Raw genomic sequence first — 12,275 nt, forward strand, 5'->3', positions numbered from 1 at the left:
GGTCCACTTATAAAACATCTCTCACTTTCGTCTTCTAAAAATGTGGTCTACTTATAAAACATCTCCCACTTTCGTCTTTTGAAAAATGTGGTCCACTTATAAAACATCTCCCACTTTCGTTTTCTGAAAAGTGTGGTCCACTTATAAAACATCTCTCACTTCCGTCTTCTAAAAAATGTGGTCTACTTATAAAACATCTCTCACTTTCGTCTTCTAAAAATGTGGTCTACTTATAAAACATCTCCCACTTTCGTCTTTTGAAAAATGTGGTCCACTTATAAAACATCTCCCACTTTCGTTTTCTGAAAAGTGTGGTCCACTTATAAAACATCTCTCACTTCCGTCTTCTAAAAAATGTGGTCTACTTATAAAACATCTCTCACTTTCGTCTTCTAAAAATGTGGTCTACTTATAAAACATCTCTCACTTTCGTCTTCTAAAAAATGTGGTCCACTTATAAAACATCTCTCACTTTCGTCTTCTAAAAAATGTGGTCCACTTATAAAACATCTCCCACTTTCGTCTTCTAAAAAATGTGGTCCACTTATAAAACATCTCTTACTTTCGTTTTCTGAAAAATGTGGTCCACTTGTAAAACATCTCTCACTTTCGTCTTCTAAAAAATGTGGTCCACTTATAAAACATCTCCCACTTTCGTCTTCTGAAAAATGTGGTCTACTTATAAAACATCTCCCACTTTCGTCTTTTGAAAAATGTGGTCCACTTATAAAACATCTCCCACTATTGTCTTCTGAAAAATGTGGTCCACTTATAAAACATCTTCCACTTTTGTCTTAGTTTTATATAAAAAATGTGGTCCACTTATAAAACATCTCCAAGACGTCTTAATTTTATGAAAATATGGTTGAATTATGAAACATCTCTCACGGAAACTAAGGTAGTTGTCTCGTCAATTTCAGAACTTCAAAAAGAAACAAGAAAATCGGTGCAATTTTTGTCTCGTTAAGGAAATAACTCTTGACGTCACGTATTGAATATGCTTAATGAAGCACGTTAGTTTTCGCGCACTAAGAAATGGTGTTGAAAATAGATTCCCACAAGAAAACGTGTATTACTTGAACCTATTCTTCTTTTATCTCACGCATATCACTTCTGAGTAAAATATATTTCGTTCTCAGAAGTCTTTGGAGTTCTGGACGACTACACTGGTGTGCGGGTCAATGTATATTTATAGAATCATTTATGACTAAGGTAAACATAATAAACGTATGACACAGACCGACAAGATATGTTATAGAAGTGTAAAAGTTAAATATAATACACATGTAACACAGATCGACAAGATACGTTACTAGAAGTGTAAAAGTTAAATATAATACATGTATAACATAGACTGACAAGGTACATTACTAGAAGTGTAAAATTTAAATATAATACACATATAACACAGGCTTCATGGTGGCTGGGGTAAGTGGACAACAAGATATTCCTTCTTTATTATGATCTCCATAGGTAAAAAACCACATCTTGAAGATTCTGAACAGCAATCTTCAACTTCTTCATCACCTGTACCTCATGTTCTGACATTACATTCTTTATCAGACAGGTCTTTAGGGTAAATGTTACCTTTTTATTCGGAAGGGACTAGAGGGGCTTGCTGCATCTCCAAAGTCAGTCAAAAAGCTATGTTCTGAGAGCATTTTTGTGGAAACATCCACTTTAAAACAAAGTGAACTCCTTTTGCATTCGAAGGCCATTGGGGAAATACCCATTGAGGTTATCCCCCATGCTACTTTGAGTTCGTCACGAGGAGCTATTGTTGAGAGGGATTTCAAGAACATTCCCGAGCCAGAGATCCTCGCTGGTTTTTCCACCCAAGGAGTTTCTGCAATGAGTCATATCTCCACTCACAAAGATGGAATTATGAATCCGACCAATATTCTAATTTTGACCTTTACATCACCACGTCCATGCTATCTAAATTTCAAAGTATGGCCATATTTTCCAAATCCTCTCAGATGTTTTCCAGTGTCAGCGGTTCGGTCACTCAAAAACATCATGACATTGTTTCTGGACGTGTGCTCGTTGTTTTGAGAAGGACAGTGATGCCTGTGAGTGTGAAATGGACTCTCATTGTACTAATTGTAGTGGCTCTTATCCATTTTACTTTTGTTAATACCCTAGATGGATGAAAGAAAAGAGGTACAGTGTTTGAAAATGGTTCACAACATTCCTTACCTCAGACTCGAAAGTTACTGTCCACCATTCATCCCAGATGTATGCTGCTGCACTTCATTCCTCTGGTACAGTGGGGGAGCAGACACATTTCTCCATCTCTCCAACAGAATCGTTGTTTTCAAACCAGGTTAAAAGTCTTTTGCCCTCCATGGATAAGAAAATTGATGAGTCAACATCAACACCCATCTCTGTCCCTACCATTCCTTCCAGTAGATCGCCGGATCCACGTTCTTTGGTTCTGGATTTGGGAGTTTTCGATTCATCTTCTTCTCCGGCTCGAAGATACAGAACCATTATTCATTCAGTTACTGGAATCTTCTTCCACTGACAGAGACTACCCACTCGACCCAGAGCAGGATCAGTGGAAGTCAATAGACCTCCTTCTAATAAAGAAAAGAAACGTGGTTGAAAACATAAGGGCTGTTTGCCCAATTCTTCTCCATATTAATAAAATGGCCACATTGATACAGTGGAACTGTCGAGGTTTCCATTCTAATTTAGATGATATCCAGGTGCTGATTCATTCCTATCATCTTGTGTGTCTTTCCTTACAGGAAACATTTCTGAAATCCACCAATACAGTCACCCTTTGGCAGTTTTCTTTGTAGAGAAATGACAGATTTTGTGATGGATGAATGCATGAAGAGGTGGCACTGCTGGTCGATCTTTGACACTCGACACACCCTTGAGGCCATAGCCACCCGTGTTTCCTTGGGCCGTACCATCACTGTTTGTTCTGTCTACCTGTCTGCTGTAGAGATCTTTGACACTCGACACACCCTTGAGGCCATAGCCACCCGTGTTTTCTTGGGTCGTACCATCACTGTTTGTTCTGTCTACCTGTCTGCTGTATAGATCTATGATCAATCAGTGGGATGCTCTCATTGAACAGCTGCTGTCTCCCCTTTTCATCCTGGGGACTTTAATGGATATCCTCTGGGAAGAGCTGATATTGATAGGAGGGGTTGCTCTATAGAGTGTATGCTCTCTGATCACAACCTTTCTCTCTTCAATACTGGTTCTTCTACTTATTTTCATGCACCTAGTCAGTCCTTTACTGCTATTGATCTCTCAATTTGCTCCCCTTCATTATTCTCCCATTTTTCATGGAGGGTTGACAATAATCCACGACGCAGCGATCATTTTAATATAAATTTGAGAGAAACCAGCCGTGATCGATGCTACCCGACCCACGTGTCCCGGTGGAAACTGGATCAGGTTAACTGGCTCTCTTTCACTGCTCTTGCAGAACTTGATCCTGCCATCGTCTGTCAGTCATCAGTAGACGACTGTGTGGCAGCAGTAACTGACTATATTATACAGGTAGCTGCTTAATGTATTCCTAAAACCTTGATACGTTTTCCACGTTATCTTTGTCCGTGGTGGAAACCTGCCTGCCACATGGCACGGAAGGCTCAAAAAAGGGCCTGGGATGCCTTTCGTAGGTATCCCACACTTTTGAACCACATCACTTTTCAGTTAGTCTGGCAGGTAAGTCGTCAAAACCAGACGGAATCTTGGATTAAATTCACAACGACGATGTCTTCTACCACCAGTTCCAGAGTCATATGGGACAAGATTCGGAAGGTCAGTGGGCAGTATAATTCTATCCCCTTTGTGATCTTTCTCTTTGATGACCAGAAAGTTGCTGGTATCTGAAGCATCAACGATACTCTCAGCAAAGGCTTTCGCCAAGTATCTAGCACTTCTGCTTTATTCTTCACCTTCTTAGCAATCAAGGCTCAAGCAGAGCAATCACCTCTTTCCTTTCGGGCTGATCGTCTCTACGACTATAATTGCCCCGTTAGTGGTACTAAAGCTTGCTTTTCATTGGTGTGGCAAAACACCGGTCGGACTGGATGATGTACACTACGAAATGCTGCACCATGTATCTCCTGCTTTTCTTCTGGTTGTTTTTAACCGGATCTGGCAGGAGAATGTTTTTGTTGATGCGTGGCAGCAGGCTAATGTCTTACCTTCCTCTAAGCATGGAAAGGATCTCAAGATTCCTTCAAACTACCGTCCAATTGCATTAACGAGCTGTCTCTGTAAGACCTTTGAAGGATGGTTAATGCTCGTCTTGTTTGGTTCCTCGAATCAAACAACCTTCTCTCGTCCACTCAGTGTGGATTCCGACGGAGGGTTCCACCGTGGACCACCTGATTCGTCTTGAAACGTCGATCAGAGAAGCCTTTCTTAAGCGAGAACATCTTGTGTTAGTATTCTTTGAGCTTGAGAACGTTTACGATACGACGCGGAGGTATGGCATTTTGCGAAACCTCCACTCATATGGGTTGCATGTCCATTTACCCATTTTTAATAAAACATGTTAATATGCAAGCGATTCCAAGTTGGTGTGAGTTCGACATTTTCCAGTTCTTTCCTACAGAAACTTGGAGTCCCGTGGGGCTGTGTCTTGAGTGTCACGCTTTTCAGTATAAAGATTAATGCCACCACTGGACAACTCCTTCCTACTGTTACAAACAGATTCTATGTTGACGACTTCCACATCTCCTGTCAGTCGTCGAACATGAGGTTTATTGAGAATCAGCTACAGACTGCCCTCAGTTGTTTACTGAAGTGGACCACAGCAAATGGTTTTAACTTTTCTCTAAAATAGTTTGCAAGAACTTTTGCCGCCAACGGAGGGTATTCATCCTGATCCTGAACTCCGTGTCTCTGAAGTTGTGCTTCCCGTGGTCCTTGAGGCAAAGGTTTTGGGTCTGATCTTTGACTGTAAATTGACCTTTATACCACACATCAAGAAGCTACGAGTCAAGTGCACAAGGGCACTGAACATCCTCCGTGTCCTCTCTTTCACCTCTTGGGGAGTGGATCGATGTTCTATGCTAAAGTTCTATCGTGCCCTCATTCGATCAAAACTGGACTATGGGTCTCAGGTCTATAGCTTTGCCAGGACTTTGGCCTTGAAGATGCTGGACCCCATTCATCATCAGGGCTTTGCTCTGCACTGGGGCTTTCTGCACCTCGTCCACTGTTTACAGCTATCTTTACTGAATGCTTCAAAACTTCGTTCCTTACCACAGCATCCCACGTGATGTTGTGTTTTCCTTCCTCGGTGGGCCATTGTTTTTAAAACAGACAATCTGCCATTGTTCCTTTTGGCCTTCGTATCCAGGAACAGTTGGATGAATTGGGTCCGTCTTTGGATGACACTGCGGTATCCACTGGTCAGTCCATCACACCATGGCTTTTACCATCCCAAAGTGTGACTTTTCTTTGAGTGATCTGAAAAATCAGATACTCCCAATTGGAAATTCCGTTTGTTGTTTACCGAACATCTTTCGAACTATCTTTCCATTCCTATTTATACTGATGGTTCAAAAGGCGACTGTGTGGGCTCTACCATGGTTTGTTGTGGTTTGATGGTTGCACACAGAATCCCCTGTACATTTTATGTGTTCACTGCCGATTTGCACGCCATTTCTCTTGCCTTGGATCACATAGAAGCAGAATTGTACTGTTTATACGTATTTGCTTAGCTCTCTACTGGCCTGGAATCACTTCAGGTCAAAAGCTAAGCAGAATTGTACTGTTTATACCTGTTTGCTTAGCTCTCTTCTGGCCTGAAATCACTTCAGGTTAGCACTCACTCTGTTCTTGCCGATATTCAAAACCGTCTAGCCCATTTATCTTTAACACCTACTTTTATCCAGTTTTTCTGGATATCAGGCCACGTTGGTATTCGCGGGTACGAGCTCGCTCACACGCTGCTAAGTGTCTGCTCTGACACTATCACTGCCGTGCCTGTTCTATACATGGACTATGGTCCTCTATTCAAGGCTCAGCGCCGCACCAGCTGGCAGTCAATTTGGAGTGAGCAACGTGGTAGCAAGCTTTTTCAGATAAAACCTTCTATTGGACTTTGGCCGTCTTGCTTCCCTGAGGATCGGAAAGAGGAAATTGTTCTAACTAGACTACGAATTGGTCACAGTTTTTAACTCATCGTTTTTTTTTATCTGTAACTGGTGCACCAATGTGTTGTGTGTGTAACATTCAAGTTACAATAAGCCACATTTTACTATCGTGCCGTCGTTTTGACCCTAAACGATGACAGTTTTAAACGTGTTTTGTCCACATATTTACCCCTGACGCTTGACAGTGTCATTGGCGATAGTGACACTGTCCATCTTGCAAATGTTTTTTTCAGTTTTTGAAGGCCATTGGCCTTTTTAACTCTATTTAAGGTTTTAATTAAAAATTATACTTTGTATTTTAACAGGATTTCTTTTTACGGATTTTAATAGTATTACTCTATTTCTAATGTTTTACCAGTTGCTTTGCGCCATAAAACGTCAACCAACCAACCTCTCTAATCCAGTACAGTATTAGTGTTTCATTCTGTGATAGGCCTACTTTTCTCTAATCCAGTACAGTATTAGTGTTTCATTCTGTGATAGGCCTACTTTTCTCTAATCCAGTACAGTATTAGTGTTTCATTCTGTGATAGACCAACTTCTCTCTAATCCAGTACAGTATTAGTGTGTCATTCTGTGATAGGCCTACTTCTCTCTGATTTAGTACAGGCTGTGTCATTTTCTGATAGGCCTACTTCTATCTGATTCAATACAGTATTGGTGTCTCATTCAGTGATAGGCCTACTTCTCTCTGATGTAGTACAGGCTGTGTCACTGTGTGATAGGCCTACTTCTCTCTGATTAAGTACGGTATTGCTGTGTCATTCTCTGATAGGCCTACTTCTATCTGATTCAGTACGGTATTGCTGTGTCATCTTCTGATAAACCTACTTCTATCTGATTCAGTACGGTATTGCTGTGTCATCTTCTGATAGGCCTACTTCTCTCTGATCCAGTACAATTCGATGATTGTCGTGTTTACGACTAATGAGAAAGATTTAACTAATCAAGAGGACAAGAGATTTGTGTTTACGATTTTCAAGTAATTGGAGAACTACCAATAACAGTAAATGGTGGCGTTCGTATTTTCAGAATTAGCTTCTTTATCCTGGTGTTGAAAATGGGCGAAACTTCTATTTTTCTAAATGTGAACACTTACAATATGTCTGTTCTTATTTTGGTTTGGTTTGGGAAGGTTGCTATAAGGAATTTCTCATTTCGGAATTTATTGGATTAGTTTTAGCTAATTAAAAAAATATATCATAGTTGTTTCTAGCGGTTATCGTAATATATGTATATATATATATATATGTACGTGTGTATTTATATATTTTCCTTTCCAGATGGGACTATCAGCTCTTGATGCAAAATTCTACGTACTGTCTTGTCCCTAGAGGGCGTCGTCTTGGGTCCTTTCGATTTTTAGAAGCACTACAAGCTGGCTGTATTCCTGTGTTGCTTAGCAACGGTTGGGAACTCCCATTCGGAGAGGTGATTGATTGAGTAAAGCAACGGTACGTGCTGATGAGCGCTTACTCATGCAGGTAAGACAATCCAGTTGTGAGGAGTTATTGGGGTAGGAAGTTAAGAGTAAACCGGATAGTTTCCACGAAACCACGAGTTGTTTTGTTTTTGCTGGTATAACATGTCAATTGTATCTAGGGGCGTGGAAATAGTTTTGAAGTGTAGACAATGAATGAAATATTTATAGAAAATTGACTACGTGTGTGACCTATTAACTTCACTATGCCTCACTTTGAAAGTTTACGAAACGTCCAAAGGACGAATTATCGCACTTTATCCTCACCTGTAATTCTAATTAGGCTCACTAGAGGGCTCAATAAATCTTATTTTCCACTTCAATAAACTTGAAAAACAACAACTAAAACTAGCCGTGTGAGTCTGTATACCCATCTCTGTAAGATGCTAGTGTAATGTATTTGCCCTATAGTGACACAGTTGAGCGTTTTCGTACTTACAACGCAAGAAACCTGGTTTCGATATCCGTGGTGGTCAGATCACATATAGCCTATCGTTGAGGTCTGTGATTAATTAGAAACAAATTTATTTACGTAACATAAGGACGAACTCTTTGTTTTTTTGAACATCTGGTTTCATATAGACATGGAGAGTAACCGTGTTATTTAATTATTACACAGAGGATAAGTTGTGTTTTCTTCTTCATTCGCAGCATTTTAATGTTCTAAATCATAAGATATGTTTCTAGTAAGTGTTAACTGGGAACGTACGTGGAGTTTATTTAAAGGGTTAAAAGAAGTGAGAGAAAAATCACAAGTTTTCAACGTTATGTATTCATGTCTTTGTTACCCACCCAATCCTTCCCCAAACTCAAGTTATTTCCACGTTGTTCTTTTCTATTTAGGTGCCAGACATCATCCGTTCACTTAGTCAGACGCACGTGCACGCGCTACGTCAACAGAGCCAGATACTTTGGGAGAATTATTTTTCTTCCGTCGAGAAGATAGTAATGACCACTTTAGAAGTAAGCAGTTTCGTTGTTTTCATTACGATATTTACAAATTTTTCACGTAATCATCTGGTGCCTCAAACTAATACTAATAGTTATCGTCACTGAAGTATTTGACACATCTCTCCATCTAATTAACTGTTACGTAAACGACACTCGATCTATTTGAGAATGAATATTTAACCAATGTCTATTTCATGACCTGCCATGAATCAGATATTCTACCTGTTAATACACGAGACGTGTACCTATGTAATAATAGTCTGCTACGAGACTAGTAATTTTTTTTAAATTTAGACTTAAACCACATTACTACAGATATATATATCTTAGTGAGACTTTCATTCTATTCAAACTTCGACGGTTTTTAGTGTTATTTATCTGTTGACCCTGTCACAACCATTTGCTACTAATCAGAATACTTCGTGGCCCAAATCCGCCCTTACTGTAACATCTTATATTCAAAGATTATCATAGACTAATAAGCCAGGTTTCAATAGGAAGTTCAGTTTCTATAGCTAACACCTGGTTATAATGAACTTGGCATTATGGTGTTGTCTATGTACAGAGGGCGTGGTATAACTGCAGTCCTAGATTGTGGGCTTGAGAAATAATGTGGGATGGTGAAGCTGATAAACCACGTAACCTAGCAACGTATGTACGATATGAGATCACAATAGAACAATTATTAATTGGATGTAACCTAGCAACATATGTACGATATGAGATCACAATAGAACAATTATTAATTGGATGTAACCTAGCAACATATGTACGGTATGAGATCACAATAGAACAATTATTAATTGGATGTAACCTAGCAACATATGTACGATATGAGATCACAATAGAACAATTATTAATGGATGTAACCTGGCAACGTATGTACGATATGAGATCACAATAGAACAATTATTAATTGGATGTAACCTAGCAACGTATGTACGATATGAGATCACAATAGAACAATTATTAATTGGATGTAACATAGCAACGTATGTACGATATGAGATCACAATAGAACAATTATTAATTGGATGTAACCTAGCAACATATGTACGATATGAGATCACAATAGAACAATTATTAATTGGATGTAACATAGCAACGTATGTACGATATGAGATCACAATAGAACAATTATTAATTGGATGTAACATAGCAACGTATGTACGATATGAGATCACAATAGAACAATTATTAATTGGATGTAACATAGCAACGTATGTACGATATGAGATCACAATAGAACAATTATTAATTGGATGTAACATAGCAACGTATGTACGATATGAGATCACAATAGAACAATTATTAATTGGATGTAACCTACCAACGTATGTACGAGTGTGACGTCATATTGGTCAGTCAGTCAGGAAGATGTGATATCATATATTTCTTTCTTAGTACATTGCTTATAAAACAAATTTATTGTTCCTATGCGCCCATATTTCCTGTCATGCATTATTTAATAACGATTTTAGGAAGTATTTTTCAATACATTTTCCAGGTATACACTTAAATAAAAAATACTAATTTTCATTTTGTTTAATATATGTACAAATAACATATATCCAGCTTCGTTCTGATGAGAGCAATATATGTGGCTCGCAGAACCCTCGTCAAGTTACTATACGAATCAATAGATAACTCCGCCTATACTCTCGGACTCAAATCCCTAAACAGTAAGGGTGGAACAAAATATTCGTTTAGTGCATATGAAATGCAACGAACATCCTCTCACACACCACGGGAGATTGATAGATGTGCTGTGTATTTGTATTGAGTATCGTGGGAAGGTTCCTCCAAGAAGAGATCTCACGTGAAAGGTAATCTCCAATAGAAAATATCATACCTTCAAACTAATAACGATAAAACAAGTTTAAAGTGCGTCTCTTTCTACAAACTAATTCATTAGTGGCTACACGTTGACCAGGCCACTTTACTTCTCTCCAGGCTATCGTTGTCTGACCATGTTGTCCTAATTTTGTTCCGTTTATTCCATGAAGTAAAGCATAATATGAAAAATAGTAAAATCGAAAACAAAAATCAACAGTTGTTTAGAACTCTCCTGTTAGGTAATACTTGTGTAATCTATGCCATTAAGTTGTTTTTTTTTTTGTCCAAATGTTCTTTGACCCACACGTGTGCCTCAGTTTTTCTTTTCGAACCGCCCAGAAAATAGTATTTCTTCCCGGTTACCACGGAAACTAAGGTAGTTGTCTCGTCAATTTCAGAACTTCAAAGAGAAACAAGAAAATCGGTGCAATTTTTGTCTCGTTAAGGAAATAACTCCTGACGTCACGTATTGAATATGCTTAATGAAGCACGTTAGTTTTCGCGCACTAAGAAATGGTGTTGAAAATAGAATCCCACAAGAAAACGTGTATTACTTTAACCCATTCTTCTTTTATCTCACGCATATCACTTCTGAGTAAAATATATTTCGTTCTCAGAAGTCTTTGGAGTACTGGACGACTACACTGGTGTGCGGGTCAATGTATATTTATAGAATCATTTATGACTAAGGTAAACATAATAAACGTATAACAGAGACCGACAAGATACATTACTAGAAGTGTAAAAGTTAAATATAATACACATGTAACACAGATCGACAAGATACGTTACTAGAAGTGTAAAAGTTAAATATAATACACGTATAACATAGACTGACAAGATACGTTACTAGAACTGTAAAAGTTAAATATAATACATGTATAACATACACTGACAAGGTACATTACTAGAAGTGTAAAAGTTAAATATAATACACATATAACATACACCGACAAGATACGTTACATTTGAACACAACAAAGAACTTTTTATTATATTTTTAACACAATGAATAGTATGTAGAACAGTGATAGGTAGTTACTGATATTGTAGAACAGTGATAGGTAGTTACTGATATATACTTTATTATTTTACAGAACAGTTTGTCTGATTTCTTGTTTACAATTAATATTTATACATCTTCAAATATATTAATCTCTTTCTGAAATGTTAAAAAAATTACGTATCTGTTGTACAATTTGTATTGTCTCTTCTTCACTACAAATAACTTGTATTCATATAGATTTGTCAAGTTATATAAGAGTTGTTGAAACTTTGCTTCTGACATGTGGTAAATTACAGAACTGGCTGGTTAACTTAGTGACGTGGTAAATTACAGAATAGACCAGACTACTTAGTAATGTGGTAAATTGTAGAATAGACTGGTTTACTTAATGACATGTGGTAAATTACAGAATAGACCAGACTACTTAGTAATGTGGTAAATTGTAGAATAGACTGGTTTACTTAATGACACGTGGTGAATTACAGAATAGACAAGACTACTTAGTAATGTGGTAAATTGTAGAATAGATCGGTTTACTTAGTGACGTGGTAAATTACAGAATAGACAAGACTACTCAGTAACGTGGTAAATTGTAGAATAGACTGGTTTACTCGGTGACATATGGTAAATTCCTGAACAGGCTAGCTAACTCAGTGATATGTGGTAAATTACAGAACAGGCTGCCTAACTCTGTGACATGCAGAAAATTACAGAGTAGACTGGTTCAATCTGTGATATGTGGTAAATTCCAGAAAAGGCTAGCTAACTCAGTGATATGTGGTAAATTGCAGAATAGACCATTTCACTTTGTAACATGTAAATATGGTATGTCACTTTGTAACATGTAAATATGGCATGTCACTTT

The 12,275-nt window shown here is 38.1% G+C and overlaps 1 long non-coding RNA gene across 1 annotated transcript in view; it reads left to right on the plus strand.

Annotated features, from left to right (window-relative positions):
* LOC143246047 (uncharacterized) overlaps positions 1–8,596 on the plus strand; it is a 33,597-nt gene extending 25,001 nt beyond the window's left edge. Inside the window, exons 2-3 of the long non-coding RNA XR_013025742.1 lie at positions 7,421–7,621; positions 8,461–8,596. This is a non-coding gene — a long non-coding RNA (uncharacterized LOC143246047). The remainder of the gene's footprint in view (positions 1–7,420; positions 7,622–8,460) is intronic.
* Positions 8,597–12,275: the final 3,679 nt, after the last annotated feature.

The sequence above is a fragment of the Tachypleus tridentatus genome, chromosome 3, assembly GCF_004210375.1.
Source record: "Tachypleus tridentatus isolate NWPU-2018 chromosome 3, ASM421037v1, whole genome shotgun sequence".
Classification (NCBI taxonomy): Eukaryota; Metazoa; Arthropoda; class Merostomata; order Xiphosura; family Limulidae; genus Tachypleus; species Tachypleus tridentatus.